This window comes from Synchiropus splendidus, chromosome 11 (genome assembly GCF_027744825.2).
Source record: "Synchiropus splendidus isolate RoL2022-P1 chromosome 11, RoL_Sspl_1.0, whole genome shotgun sequence".
NCBI lineage: Eukaryota > Metazoa > Chordata > Actinopteri > Syngnathiformes > Callionymidae > Synchiropus > Synchiropus splendidus.
Window position 1 is genome coordinate 12,240,001 of NC_071344.1, and position 15,190 is coordinate 12,255,190.

Sequence of the window (15,190 nt, forward strand, 5' to 3'; positions counted from 1 at the left end):
CAATCTTTTATCCAAGAGTGCAAGCGCACAGACAAATAACTTGCTGAGCTTACTGAATTGTGAAACACGGCTGTTGAAAACACAAGATGAGGGTACAGCATGTGCTGGGTAAGTTCTGTTTTTTTGTGGCAAAGGGCATCAAACTCAATCTCCCGAGGGGCCAGAATGGTAAAGAGTTTCACGGTCTGAGCTAGATTCCTGACACTCCTTCCTCCAGGAAACCAGAGTCTAAACAGGATGTGATGTCACCTGTTTCACCTGTCAAAATGTCTAAATCAGGGGTTCTTAACCTTTTTGATCTTGGGGCCCACCTTCCCCAGAACAAAGGGGCCCAGGGCCCATTCAATAAAACTGATTCATAATTTCTTTTGTGATCAATAACCATATTTAATCCATGTGATCGTTGCAAAGATATTTATTTGATATTTAAAGTCCAACCAGCAGCAGGACCAGGTGCATGTCGTGTTCATCATATTTAAAAATAATAAAAAATACACTTGATGCAAACTGCTGAGAAAATTTGAAAAACTGAATAAAATTCAGAATAAGATAAAATATAATAAGGCCATGTCTAAACATCACAAAAATGAAAATAATATATTTGATTTAAACTCCAAAGAAGATATAGGTGAAGTGTAAATTAAAGTATCGCCATAAAATGTCCTAATTAAATTTCAAAACTTCCTTTACTGTTACTGTTTTTATTGTTGGGGGGGCCGACATCACTTCTCCATAGTTGTTAACTGTCACAGATTTGCAGCTGTAAAGTCAATTCAGTGACTCACTACTGCCACCATATGTGGCAAATGTGTTAACAGTGAGCGTCTTGCGGCCCTCACGGCCCAAATGTGTCAAACAAAAAAACTTTTAGCGGCCCTCAAGGAGGCGCTCGAGGCCCCACCAAGGGCCCCGACCCTTTGGTTAAGAATCACTGGTCTAAATGACTCATAACACGAGAGAAACGTTTTTCTTCAACAAACACAAAGCACTTTCCGATTGTTCCTATTGTCTTCTGCATCGATTTCCGGATGTTTAAAGGGTTCAGCAGAATGACCTGTTGGACGTCAGACATGTATCCTATTCACCAATGAGGTGCCTGAAGACTGTAATCACACATAAACGAACAGAAGCCTGCAGCCACTGTCGCCCCTTTGAGGACCAGTTTGAGACCCCTGTTTTAAGATCATGATATGGACATGCCCTAAATATGAATATTGAATCTATCAGGCCACATAAAGTGACTAGGAAGGCTGGATTTGATGCTTCAGTTATTGCATCGCATTGAGTTTTGCTGTTTAGCTGTAGCTGAAGCCACAAGATTCAGGATCAGGAAGATGTGTTTCCTTGCTCAGTTTGAATTTCAAAAGCCCCCAAAAAAACCTAAATGGGAAAGGAGTCAATGGTTTACCCATCTGAGAGACTTCACCTGGCTCGCCCTGTGATCCCTACGCCAGAGCTCTCTTGAGGGACCAACCAGGAGCGACCCCACCCCTCCTCTGCCTGACAACAGATAAACAGCTCAAGATTGATGAGAGAGTCCGCTTGTTGCCCGCGCTGCCAAAATAAAAGAAATCCCAAGACGGATGTTCACTTCCAAAATCAATCCGTTACCAGTCAGACGAACGTCTTCGAGGATGGGGACGTGATAAAGTGCCAGCAGAGGCAGTAAATGGCATTTAAATGGAACCGTGAACATCAAGGAGATGATTCCACAGACCGTTATGAGGAAGAATCTGCACTTCTCCGGGCGAATGTCCAAGCAGCAGTGAACACCAGACACCGCTCATCACCTGCCAAAGCCTGTCCCTGAGGTGAAGCATTGTAGAGGAGGGATTGTGAGCAGAGAGTAATTTTCCGGTGCGGGTGAAAAGTCGAATTGAGAAACAAGAAAGCTGCCAAACATAGACTTTCAAGGGGAAAATATTTTTGAGTATCTTGGACAGGAGATGGATGGTAAAAAGAAGTAAAAGACCGCAGGCTCCTGTATTTTCTTCCTCAACATACCAACTCATCACCCCATCAACTGTTTCCATACATTAAATCTATCATTTCTACACAGTCGGTCAGTTGAAGTGCCATAAATTAACAATATCATGTGACTCCCAAAAAATGCACTCTGACATTCAATACATTTTTACGGCGCCCTGGAAGTGTGGAAGTTTATTTTTTGGATGTGGCATGCATGACTTTATTTTTTTTTTTGCCCGAGATCACAACTATCTTGAAATAATTTTTATCTCATGATAATGCGTATCTCGAGATAACAGTTATCTCAAAATAATTTTTATCTCAAGATACAATTGTAAATGTCAGCGCCTGCGTAGCTGCCTCTCTGGCAAAGCATTTTGTATATGTCCACCTGTAACCGCTATGTCTTCCATGGCTTCGTAACTGTTCGTCCACATTGTCAGTCACTGTCTGCAAGTCTGTGTGCTTTTAACACCGTGATCAAGTGTCTTCTACTCAAAATAATACCATATGTGCCTAAGCTATACGTATTACGCATCCCAGGAAGCGACATGCATGACTTCATTTTTTTAATTATTTTTTATCCCGAGATAACAGTTATCTCATGATCTCGGGCTAAAAAAAAAAAAAAAAAAGTCATGCATGTCACTTCCAGGGCTCCAGACATTTTTGTATTGAATGTCAGACAAACGACGAAACTGTGGTTTGTTGTTAGATTTCGGAAGTGTCACAAAAACTCATCTACCCCTTGTAACCAGAATGAATGAAGAAATATTTTCCCCATTAAAAGTCTATACAATTGAGTTTTAAGTCTGAGTCAATACTGACAGATCTTCTGCACCGATGTGGATCGGGAACTTGTTCCATGGAATGATCCATTCATGATGTTTTCATTACTCATGAAATCACAAAACAAGTAAATACATTTCCTTGAATTTATAAAACACTCAAAATCACAAAAAACTTTTGTGTTCTCCCAATGTCTTGATATTCAGATCGTGAAATGTGTTTTAATGTACTATGTTGGAATTCTGTTTTTCAGAAAAGTGCAGGGGAAACCCAGTGGAACATACAGGCGTCCCAAACATATTCCTGATAGGCAAATACGGTGTTTCTAGCTGCTCTCAGAAGCCAGAAAAGAGGGAGCGGCATCATTTGCACCCAGAGTTCAGAAAAACATCTGACCTGTATTAAGTTTAAGTAGATCTCAGAGATTTGCCCATCAACAAGACGATGTTTTGACATAATCCTTTGAAAAGACTTGGAAACCGAAACCTTCTTAGGGGTGGTGGTGCAATTCCAGTATGATCAAACCAGCTTTTGATAAAGCTCTGAAGCAGACAGTGATTTGTGAACTCAACTAACTTTCCCTTATTAACTGCTCTTTAAATGCTGCTTAAGTCAGACCAGCTTATCTGGAAACACTTTAGCAGCATTGATGTATCTGCCGCGAGCAAGGGAGGGGAGAAGAAGCAGAGGGAAGTCAACGGTGGAGAGCCAGTTCGGGGCCTCCCCGCAGGAGAGGATTACCTTTGCTGTCAGGCTTTTAAAACGTTATTACACCTCAATAAGCCCGGTCACTGACTGACCATGCAGGCTTTTCTTTTCAGGTAACCGAGCACCAGCGTCTCACCTGCCTCTCACATCCACATCCAAACATCTCTCGGCCTTCACTCAGGCAATGGGAGCAAGTCCGAGACACGCCGAGATAAATGCATGCAAGCAAATGGGGCATTACTGCGGTAATGCGTTTTTGCTCATGTGACCGTCTCGGGGAGAATGATTGGTGCCCCTGCTAAATATGCATTAAGCTCCCATGATGGATAAGACTGAAATGCAGAGTTCATAATGTTTCTATAGTCAGCTGGACTCACTTTCAAGTGACCTCTAACTTTAATTCTCACTCAAAACCACAGGGGGGATGAAGAATCCTTAAGCAGCCCAGAGATAACTGAAACAAACGTCCCCATTTGCCCTGCTGGTGACGTCAGCTTCAGGATAGTTATGGAAGTACTGGTGGGGTAGTCAAGGCCAGGAACAGATCCCACCCCCGAGCGGAGTACCTCTGGTAGGCACCTAAATAGATGCACCACCAACCACTCCCCAACCCATCGGGAATAGGACCCCAAAAAAACACCCGAACTTCTCCACCTGGGGAAGGACGAACCATCCCCTTTTCTGACGGGGAACCGAATTCAAATCTGCGTCAAGCACAGGGAAGAGCGGCTCAGCTGAGCAACAAGACAGTGATTTGCAGCCTGCGGGATGTGGACTTGTGTGACGAGTCTCCTTCAGTCCTGCAGGGAGGCTTTGAAACTTTGATCAGCAGAGAAAGTAGCCCTGCGCTGTAATCCCCTCATCTGTCAACCTGTCTCGGGTGATGTGGGCTGCCATACATCTCTCCAGCGCCGCCCCCTCGGTGGGTCCAGCCTGCATTTACTACCACCATCCATCTTCCCCTCAAGGCCATCACCTCTCTGGGGGTCCTGAGATGGACAAGAGGGAAATAAGAAGAGAGGCCAAAATGGACTTGCTTTCCCTCGGACATGTAAAGCGTCGGCGTCACTCCACCCTCCCGCCGAATGAGCTGCACCATATTTCAAATCAGGGCTACTGACTCCTGGAAGCAAAAGACTAACAGACCCTTTGGTCTGATTAATCGTCGCTTCCGGAGTGACCCTCAATACCAGAGAGATCGGGGAGGGCCATAAAGCTCCAGCAGGATTATCACTCATCATTGAGGATCTGGTTGTCGTTGGCGGGGCAATACAATTATATTTCCAGAGATAAATCAGCAGCAAATAGGGTGAGTGAAGACGGCACGCAGCGGCGTGTTCAGTCAGGTGCCTCGAATCGCTGACTCGGCCAGAGAGAAGATTCAGGATCGCCAGTGAACAACTGTGAGTTCATCACTTGGTGGGGCTTTTCATTTTTTTATAAGAAGAGACTAAGATATGAGACTGAGTCTACAGACAAAGGACGAGGAAGAGTTTATATTTACATTTGTAAGAGATTAGATGGCTAACTGATAGAGAAGCTGAAGTGGATAGAAGCATTAATGTCCCTTCTTAATGTACACGGGGAGATGAAATGAGATTAAGAGTGTCGTTGTTTCTGAAGCCACTTTACGTGGCCAGTCCTTGCATTCACACCTGAACCTGAGCCTTGTCCTTAAAGTGCAGCACAAACACACGCACACATTAGTATCTCCATCCTTCTGGGGACCTGTCATTGGCATAACCCTTTCCCCAGCCTCTCCCCCTAAACCTAACCATCCAAAACAAATGGCTAACTTTAACCAGAACTGTGAAACAACATCCTTAACTAAGATCTGAGCAAGAACCACCTGCGTTGCCAGGGATGAAGTCGCACACAGGTATGTCATCAGTGAGTCATCTGTACACGTGTTTGTCTGTGAAGGCATCGCATCAAACTGTGCGACAATATGGCAGAGGGGGATGCAGCACTCAGGTGGGAACCACGTTACATCGAACGCTCAAGTGATGACATATCAACTCCGGTCACAAGCTGCGGCGCGTTGACCATTCAAAGCCCAGGTTTGGCATATATGTGAGAGCAAGAGCCAATGGACCCAGAGGAGTGGGGTCCAAGTCTTTTGCTTTTACTATACTTACTACAATCCTGCCTCTCAGATGCAGACTTTCCACTTACTCCCAGGGGATTGACCTACTTCTTGAAAGTGACTTTCGTTGCTTGTAACCACTGTTGCTGGAATGTTAACATGGTACCTACCATACCATCGTAACATTCCAAAATTTATAGTTTTTCCATTTCAATCTGGAGCAAATCAGTACAACCATGATGATAAAATGGAATGGTCAATTTTCAGTTCTGCTTAATGACTAATTCCGACTCCACAAACAAACCTTTGGACCATTATGGAGGATTAGCGTTTGAAGGATCAGTGGCACTTGAGTTGTCCCGAGGCGGATGCTGTATCTTATCAAGGCGTTAAAGGATGCAGATCTCATCCTGTGAGCGTCTGTCACTCAAACACAGAGCTACAACCTGAGGGCTGGATGAAAAAAGCAAGGAGAGGTGTGACATGTTATTGAAGTATGTGCGCCGTGTGTCTGCTTCTGCCTCTCATATGCACAAAGGAAAACTCCCACACACACACACACACACTGGTGGGTACACGCTGCCTGCAGCTGCTCGTGGGTGTACGCAAGACGCGAGGAGAAACAGGACACAACATAGAACAGAGAGAAACACCGATGAATTATAAGTGACTTGAATGATAAAATGAGAAGAGGATTCGTGTCACTCCGTCCTTTCACTCGGGACAGATCAAGTCTATTCAATCTGTTCGGAGCAGACAGGAACGCTTCCCCCCGGATGACTACATGACTTTGTCCTTCCAAAATAAAGTGGCGGCAGTGTCTTCACCACTATTGATTTCCTTTCCGCTTCCATTTAGTGAGACATGCTTCACGTGGCAGAGACACCGCCAGACAGCTCGACTGCATCTTCCAAACCACATGATTGAAATTCAGAGAACGGCCAGAGACTTTCGGAAGAGACTAGATTTAGAGCAGAAAATGCCATTGGCGAAAATCAATTGCGCCACCTCAACATAAACTCTGTACCTCGACTCTGCCTCTCAAACACTGAGTTGGGAGGCATGAGAGAATCAGGAGGCTTGAGAGAACAGCAGGTATTTTAAGGTGAAATGAGAGCGTCTTCATTGAAATTATAATTATTATTTTTTTAAATTATTTACTTTTAAGTGTGCCAACATGTTTGACTAAAGGCCCGTTAAGAATTTCACTCCTTGGAGCACCTTGATTCACTCAGCTTCTTGGACGTGTAGCCATGGCCATTTTCCTGTTATATACAGCCCATCTCATCCTTGGAACCTCCAACCATAGTTCCTCCTCAATAAGTGACTTTGATCCGCCAGTCTCATGCATCACACGCCAATGGAACCTATGTAAACATGCTTGTTTGTGCCTCGATCGTGAACAGAATTTTATAAAGCCTAGAATCTTTTAAGGCTTGAAACACATGAATAATGTTACACAAGACTGCAGAGCAAAACATGCAGCTGGGGAATGCGAAATATGGAATGAATGGATTCTGATCGGGATTAAGGCTTCCCAGTTTACATCACACTAACAGAGGCAATTGGATTCAGACCCACATGAATCCATCACTTGATATGAGCTGACCTGTTCTATGAACTACATGTGTGCAGTAGAGTGTAGAGTACAGACACTTTGTCCATCGAGCCATCCAGGATTTTTGATTGTTGAAGCCAAAAATGGCTGATTTAGTTGCAAATGTTTTTAAAAAAAATGTAGAGAAAGTTGCCATCATTTAAGGTTATAGTGGAATGGGAAATCAGGAGGCTCGCTTGTTACTAAAAAATGCGGCAGGCTGCAAAGATTTGAACAAAAAAAGCTATTTCAAAGAGCATATACACGGTGAGTAAAAAAAAAAAAAAAGATAAAATAAGCTATTGAATGATGATATTCTGCGAGTAGTTTGCAGACGTGTCCCGTTAGCTACATTTACTGACTGTTTTTTCTTCATATTGAGGTGTAAAACCTTTCATGTCTCCGCACTGGACCGTGGTAGAGTGTCACAGGGGAGGTGCTCGCTCACCACACCTCCGAGGCTGGAGCGCTCACTCCAGGGTTTGATGTCCTGTTGTGGGCTGGAGCTGGGACAGGGATGAGGCGAGTCTGGGACAGAGCGTGACTTGGTTTATGACTTTGTCACAGCCAAACTGCACAGAAGCGCACATTCAGAGCTGGACACGCACAGGGCACCTCTTCACTTCTGGAGAGACCTCACTCACTCGGCAACCCCTCCCACATGCAGCGGCCACACACATAGACGAACAGCGCACCTGCAGCAGACACTCTACATTCACTCCTACAAAAGACTATTTTAAGGCTTGGAACGCATTATTTCTTTTCCCATTCATTGTAATGGGAAAAACTGATTCAGATTTTGAAGAATTCGCTTCTTGAACGGCCGTCTGGAACGGATTGTGGTGGAGAACCGAGGTACCACTGTATATGTTTTTGTGTTTTCGGCTAATGGCTTTGTGTTTTCAGTCGTGTGTGTTGTTTTCCTTTATCTGTGTTGTCTGTGTTGTGTTTTCTGTGAATAAATGTTGTGTTGTTTCAGATATCTATTCTGATTCCAAAACCTCTGAGTCCAGTAAACTACTTCCTGTTTTGGCTGGTTATGTGGCACATTTTCTTTCTGCTCCAACGTCAACGCGAAAGAGAAACAAAATGTGGATGGCGAGAACTGAGCTTGGTGTCAGCGATGTCGCGGAGCTGCGAGGCCATCGTCACCAGTTCAAAATGCAAATGAAGCAAAAGCCAACAAGACTCTTCTGGTCTGATGCCGTGCCACAGTCTGGGTCTCTTGATAAACCGGCTGCTCCTTATCAACTGGCCAATGTGCTCATTAGACTCAGTGTGTCCACTTGTGTTGTTATGGTGCCACCGCTCATTAACACCTTCCTAATGAGACGCAGAGCGTGTCGGAGAAACCCGCACCTGGACACAGTTAGCCGGCATCAGGTGCAGTGGCCCTCAGGAGTCGCCAACGTTCGCTCATCTTATTCATTCACTTACATTGGAGTCGAAACGCGACCGACTGAAGATGAAATATTCATATGAAATAGAAACCCAAAAATGACTCAAAGGTTTGTAGCAGGAACCTTTAAATACTATAAATCTTTTATATGTTGAAGACACAAAAATGAGGCATGTGAGAGAGCAATTCTCAAAAGGGTTGAAAAGCGGCAAATAAAATCAGGAGAGTGAAAGATGGCGACAGAGAGAAGCATAATAATTATACAGGGGGTCTTCGCCTGTCAGGGACAGAAAGACTCGGGCCACGGCATCAGTCGCTGGCTCTAATCACGGGTGATGCTGCTGCGTGGCGCCGTGCTCTTCCTTTGTCATGCAGCGCCACAAAAGTGCACTCACACTCACCGGCTCCACCGCTTTCCAGACTTGCATCTTCATTATGGTAATAATCCCCTTCCACTGGCAACAATAAGAGAAAACACAAGAGTGGAGTGATGGCTCCGACCACATCTGAGTTCGGACGGAACAAAAGAGAAAAGTAGAAATAGCAAGTGCGCCATGAATGGTCTTTAATGCAATTGTATTCAAAATGATGACAGAGTCGAGGCATTTTGAAGACTCAAAAGAAGCATTTAAATGAAGCGACACACAGACAATTCCTTTCATTTTTTCATACTTACAAACACAGGGGTCGAGGGACCGCAACACTAGGCCATTTTTTTTTTTTTGGCACTGGGTAGAATTCTGAACTTTTATTGGTACTCCTGAGTACCGATGTACGTGACTTCAAACGTACCACGTTTCAGTCCTTAAACACATTATCCTTGTCGGCGCTAACAAATAAGCCCGGTGTATAAGCCTCGACATGTATTGTTTATGATCATCTGCCCATTTCCATTGAGTGCTGATACTGACTCCCATGCATCGGGTGTCAGTGCAGCATCAGTTCAAACGTGACAGGAGCCCGACCCTACAAGTGAGGTGGATGGGATACTGTAAACTTCTGAGTTGTCAGTTAAAGCGTACTGGAGTTTCCTCACTTCCCAGTTGGAAATTGAATCCCAGGTTCATTTACTTGACAGTCAAGAATATACATTCGATGAGAAAGCAGAAGACTTTGGGAAGTGGGTGATGATGTTGTGTCGCCGTCACTACATTGGTTCAAAGACAAGACAGTTTGTCCAACGAACAAAAACTACGTTGCATTAGCGATGAAGCTGTGCCCTAATTTTCAGAGCTCATTTCCAAAAGTGATGCATCTCATTATGAGGAAACTGCTCTGTTTAGTTTTGTCTCTTATTTAAAGTAATAATTGGAAGTTGTTTTGTTGTTTTAATTCCACCATTATCCTGTATTTTGTGTTCAAACTATCCAGGGTACTTTGTGGTGCATCAAAAAAATCAACACAAACAAGTAATGTTATAGTAAAACATTTTTATTGGTCCCATTAAATGTCAGTTATTTAGCTATTATTACACATTTGCTAAGCAAGTTGGTTGTGTTACTCACCACGAGGCCATCAGGGAAAAAGGAGGGAGTAGTGGGACACTTCCAGGTTTTATCACCTTGGTGATGAAGGTTCCAACTGTGTGGGTGGCCAAGTGTAGGGAAGTGTTTTGTTTTGTTTTATTATATATGACGGAGTGAGCATTGTGCTGCTGGTTGTGTTCACAGTATGGTGAGCAGTGGACTTTGTTTTCTTACTGTAGGATGCAGTTGTGGTTCTTGGTGGAGTTTGGGGTTTACCTGTCGAGAGGTACAGTCCAGATCCCAGCGCTTAAAGGGAGAAGCAGGCAGAGCATTTCTGGAGAGTAATCTCAGTTGAAATGAGTTCAGTCCTTTTCAGGTAAGATGAGTTAACTGTTGAGCTTCTTTGCAAACTTTAGTTTTTGGGAAATCTGGCCTGGATTACCACAAGCGCCATCAGCTCATCACTTGATGGATGCGACCCACTTGCCACGTTTCAACTTCACCGCTTCAACCTATGTAGCTTGTCATGAGTCTGCTTTTATTTTGGTCCCTTGCGTCCTGTTTTGTTTTCTCCCTTTGTGCTTCCTGTTCCTGTGGCACACGGCTGGAGCCAATCGACCCCTGATCACCTGAGTACAAGAACACCTGGACTCCAGCAACATTTGCCAAATCGACTCCTCTAGTTAAATTGGTTCTCCTTGTTTGTTCTCCGTCTGTGCTCTAGTTTGCTCATTTTTGACTACACTCTTTGAAACCCTGGTGCCTCAGTTAGAGTTTAGTTCCTTCCTCTGTTTCTGTGTGTTTCCTGGTTTATTCTGTGGTTTTACCATCTCAGTTCATTGTGCATTTGTCTCCGTTTCCAGATTTAAGTTTGTTTGATTCTCCCGGTTCGGTGACGCTTTCTGTTGGACTCTTATTCATGTTTATGGACTTCTGCCAGTTTGGTGACTCTGTTTTGGACATTCTGACTTTGCTTTGTTTCTCCCGGTTCGGTGACGCTTTCTGTTGTGGTTTTTGTTGTTAAACATTAAAATATTATTTCTGACTCGCTCCTGCCTCCTGTGACTTTCACCACTGCACTTGGGTCCCGCTCCACGTCTTGACTCGTGACATAGCTTTTACAGCAAGTGTCAAGAATTGATCCAAAACACCCTACAATTCTGTTGGAACCGTGAAGCAGGAGCCATTTATCAGAAAGTACTGCTTGCTCAGGTGAAACTACAAAACCCGCAGGAAGGTCGGAGAATATTTCTCAAACGCCTCCACAAATGACAGCAGCCAACAAAAGCTCGGACCATCACGCTGCATCAGCCGTCCTGCTGAGCCTGCTCTGTGCAGGAGTCCACACTCCCAAACGTCAACGGTCTCCACTCACGCCGTTTCCTCATCTATTCCACGTTTCCTGCCTGAACTGAATTAACTCACCGGTCCCTTTAGAGTGGAGCTGATAACCAGGCCGGCAATATGACGCGGTGATGGGAAATATGGCTCGAACCTTCATTAAATGATAAAATATGCTTGAGAAAGCAATCACATCTCCTGATAAAAGAGGAGACTTCATAGCGCCTCGCTAATTGATTGTTCAAAACAAAGTCAAGGCAAAATTACGCAGAATAACAGAAAATCATTAGCCATGTATCAAAGCCAAACTTTTGACAAAGTGAGGCCGATCTGCTAGTATGAACTTTTTTAGCTCACAAACCAAGAGGAGGAGGATGAGACAAAGAGAAATGTTCATTTCAGTTGAAATGAATTCAGACAGATGGATGATGGCGATTTGTTCTGACAAGTATTAAACTTTGAGGAACTTTTCCAGTCGGGCAAAATCCCATTTGGGCCGCAACATTTTGAGTCTTTTGCGAGACAATATTGGATGGTTGGATGCAATGCACTCACGCTCCCGTTGAAAAATCTGGATTTCAGCGAGAAATCTTGGCGCATTAACCAATGACAACCAAGACTTTAGGTTACGTAATAATTTCTGTACCCACATTTCCGTAGCGACATATCGGCCTCTGCTATCGGCCATGTAAAATTCAGACCCGCCCCCAGCAGACTGGCTGCTACATTTTTGACGTCAGTAACTAAAGCTCACTCCAATAATACTCCAAGTCTCGTCCAGGGTGAACATACCTTAAGACAACTGAGAGTCAGTGAACATCTCCAGCAGGTGGCGTAGAATGCAACTACAGTACTAACTCCAAAGGGTCGAAATAGTTGACAGTCTGCAGTTTATTCAAGACATTCTGGCAAAAAGTGCCCTAAAGAAGGAGAGGCCAACCTGAAGGCAGAACTTTTGTGGATTGTTCCAGATCAACTTATCATATTTTACTATATTAATATGACATATATTGTAAATGCTTTGACTTATACAGCGCCAGCTGACCTGTCAAACCAGGGTTAAGTGTCCTGCTCAGGGACTCAACGACACAAACACGTGGAACCGGCCACGGCTTAGTCACAGGCGGACCACTCTACCATTTAAGCTGTGCTGTATATAAACAATATATGAGAACGGTGCTGTAAATAGAAACCAAAGAAACGGCGACCCACTCTTTTCTTTTCGATCGTAGTACAACATTTTGCCAAAACCAATTCTAATATAGGATATAATAATTTCTTCACGTAGTCGTGGGTTTTTGACATGTAAAAATGTCAAGGCGAGCAATTAGCGAGAAGCTCGCGGAACATTATCTCTCTCGATTCACACCTGCAAATGATTTTGCCGTGCGAATGCTAATTGGCCGGGGCGGAAAGCTTATCAACGCGCTGCTTAATTAAATGTTGCACCGCAATCTGATGACCTTGGAGAGCCATTCAATTCAATGGCGAATTCCCTACATGGTTTTATTTGTTTGCTACTATTCAGTCCAAACGACGTTTTATGTCACTCTGACGTATGGTGCTAATTGATAGCGACAAACAAAATCATCTTTCTGTCGCGCACGTCGGCGTGTCACGTGAGTTATTAGGCTACAATCTGTCGTATCCTGTCAAGAACCTGGAGTTGTTGTTTAAAGCCCTTCTGCTGCCTCTTTTTCAAAGTGTCAACATGGACACTAGCTTGTGGTTTCACTATTCAAATGTCGACGGATGTTTGAGGACGATACATCTCTCCTCATGAAGCCTTAACAGGCCAACTGAAAATGAAATGTTATTTTTCTACTGTCACAGTGTTACACAGAAGATAAATTACAGTCTTCCCAGGGCTCTTCAACCATTTCCTGTCTCCATCAACATGATATTAAGGCCGGCCGCTCCACTGACTTCGCCCTGAGCGTCTTCTCAGTTCTAGGAAAACTCCTCACTTCACACTCTATTGCGTCTGTACACGCTGAACACCGAGGCAAAAGGAGGGATCTTGGTACCTCAAAGTTTGGTCTTGGGTGCTTTAAAGTTGTCACATTTTGGTTTTGTGTATTGATTCACGCACACAACCTTGCTCTCTCTCTCAAACCCACAAACACGAGGATAAGTCTGATCACATTCTGGCTTGTAGTTTGTGATGCCAAAACAGAGAGTTCAACTGAGTCTTCCTGAAAGTATTGACCCACTACACCAGACCTGGGCAAAGTGCGGCCCAGGGGCCATAAGCGGCCCTTCGCCTGTCTTTCTGCGGCCCTCAAGGGGTCAGACTAAAACTATAGAACTAATATGTTATATTTATATAATATTTTTTATCACGTTTTAGCCAAGAGTAAATACAACACATTCATGACTAAAATTTAGTTTCCACTTGGTGTTTGTCATTTTAGTATTTTCCTCAAAATTCTTTTTATTTTCAATGTTTGGTCCATCGTTTTATTCTGATTTATATTCAAATAAGATGCATGTAAAATGAACGTTTCAGGTTTAATGCCATATGTACACTTCTTAATATCCATGTTTCCATTGAACCTGATTCATTTCGTCACTGAAGATTTTTTTCTGTCACATTTCGTGGTCACAACAGCCGCAGTTTATTATGTGGCCCATTAGGAAATTTAACTGCCCACCTCTGTGCTACACTGTCATGTTTGAACTAGTCTGGGTTGGACAGCAAGTCACGACTGTTTTGCTCACCATTAGCCACAAATAGTCTTCACCAGTATTTGACCAGTCTGTATATGATCATGAGGCTTCATGAAACAGTGAGCTCATTTTCAGAGCTTAGTAGGTGGCGCTCTTGGATCCCGTTTGATCTGTTTGTGGTGTCCTTGTAAATAAGTAGAGAAGAAATAAAAACAGAGATAAATGTTTTGAAACTTTTGATTTTTGTTGCTCATCATGTGGTTAGAAAGTATTGGTTTGGTAAATGCTGCACCTCTTTGTTCCGTCCGATGTGAAGTGTTAAGTCAATGTTGACATGCTTTGAAGCTTCACAACACAGTGTAGTATTCTCAGAGCCACTCGATTTCGCTCTCACTCCATTTCTGAATTCTTAATAAGAATAATTTAATAAGTGGCATTGATCAACTGCTTTATATGAAACTGAAGGCTGCGGTAACTGGGCTCTGAAAAAGAGGGCACTGTTTCACGAAGCTCCATCTACACTAGATGACTAAAGACACTGATAACTCCAGCATGAGCGAGACATAGTTTCAACACCTGCCTGTCTTTATCACATGACAGCGTCCAACGCCAGCACACAGATAAGAATGAGAAAGTTTGTCCCTAAAATTGAAGACATGAACCAATACTTTCGTATTTCTTTGTTTTATTCAGTTACAAAAGCATGATGACTTCCTTCCAGGACACTTTGGTTAGAAAAGAAAAGTTCTCAAAAATCTAATTCTAGTTTTTTCCCCGCTTTTCGATTAAGCCATTTATTAAATCTTCCTTTAAAATTCATATACACTCTTTAAAAAAACAACTCTGATGAACAAAGTGTGAATTTGTACTGTAAACAACTGTAAAAAAAAAAAAAAGAATAAAATCATGAAAATAAAAATAAATTTCCCAAATCATGTTAAATGGCACTTAAAATATTTACCGACAGGAATTCCGTTACACAACGATAAAAAATGTAACTCAAAACATTTATTCAACACCTCTGATCGCTTTTTACACTCCTCTTAAGTGTCACCCAAACTATACCGTATAATACAAACATTTAGTGTCATTTTTTTCTGTTTTCCTTTTTTTTAACATTTTTTTTACAAATATGTCATGGCATATAAAATGTCTCAGGAGGCCAG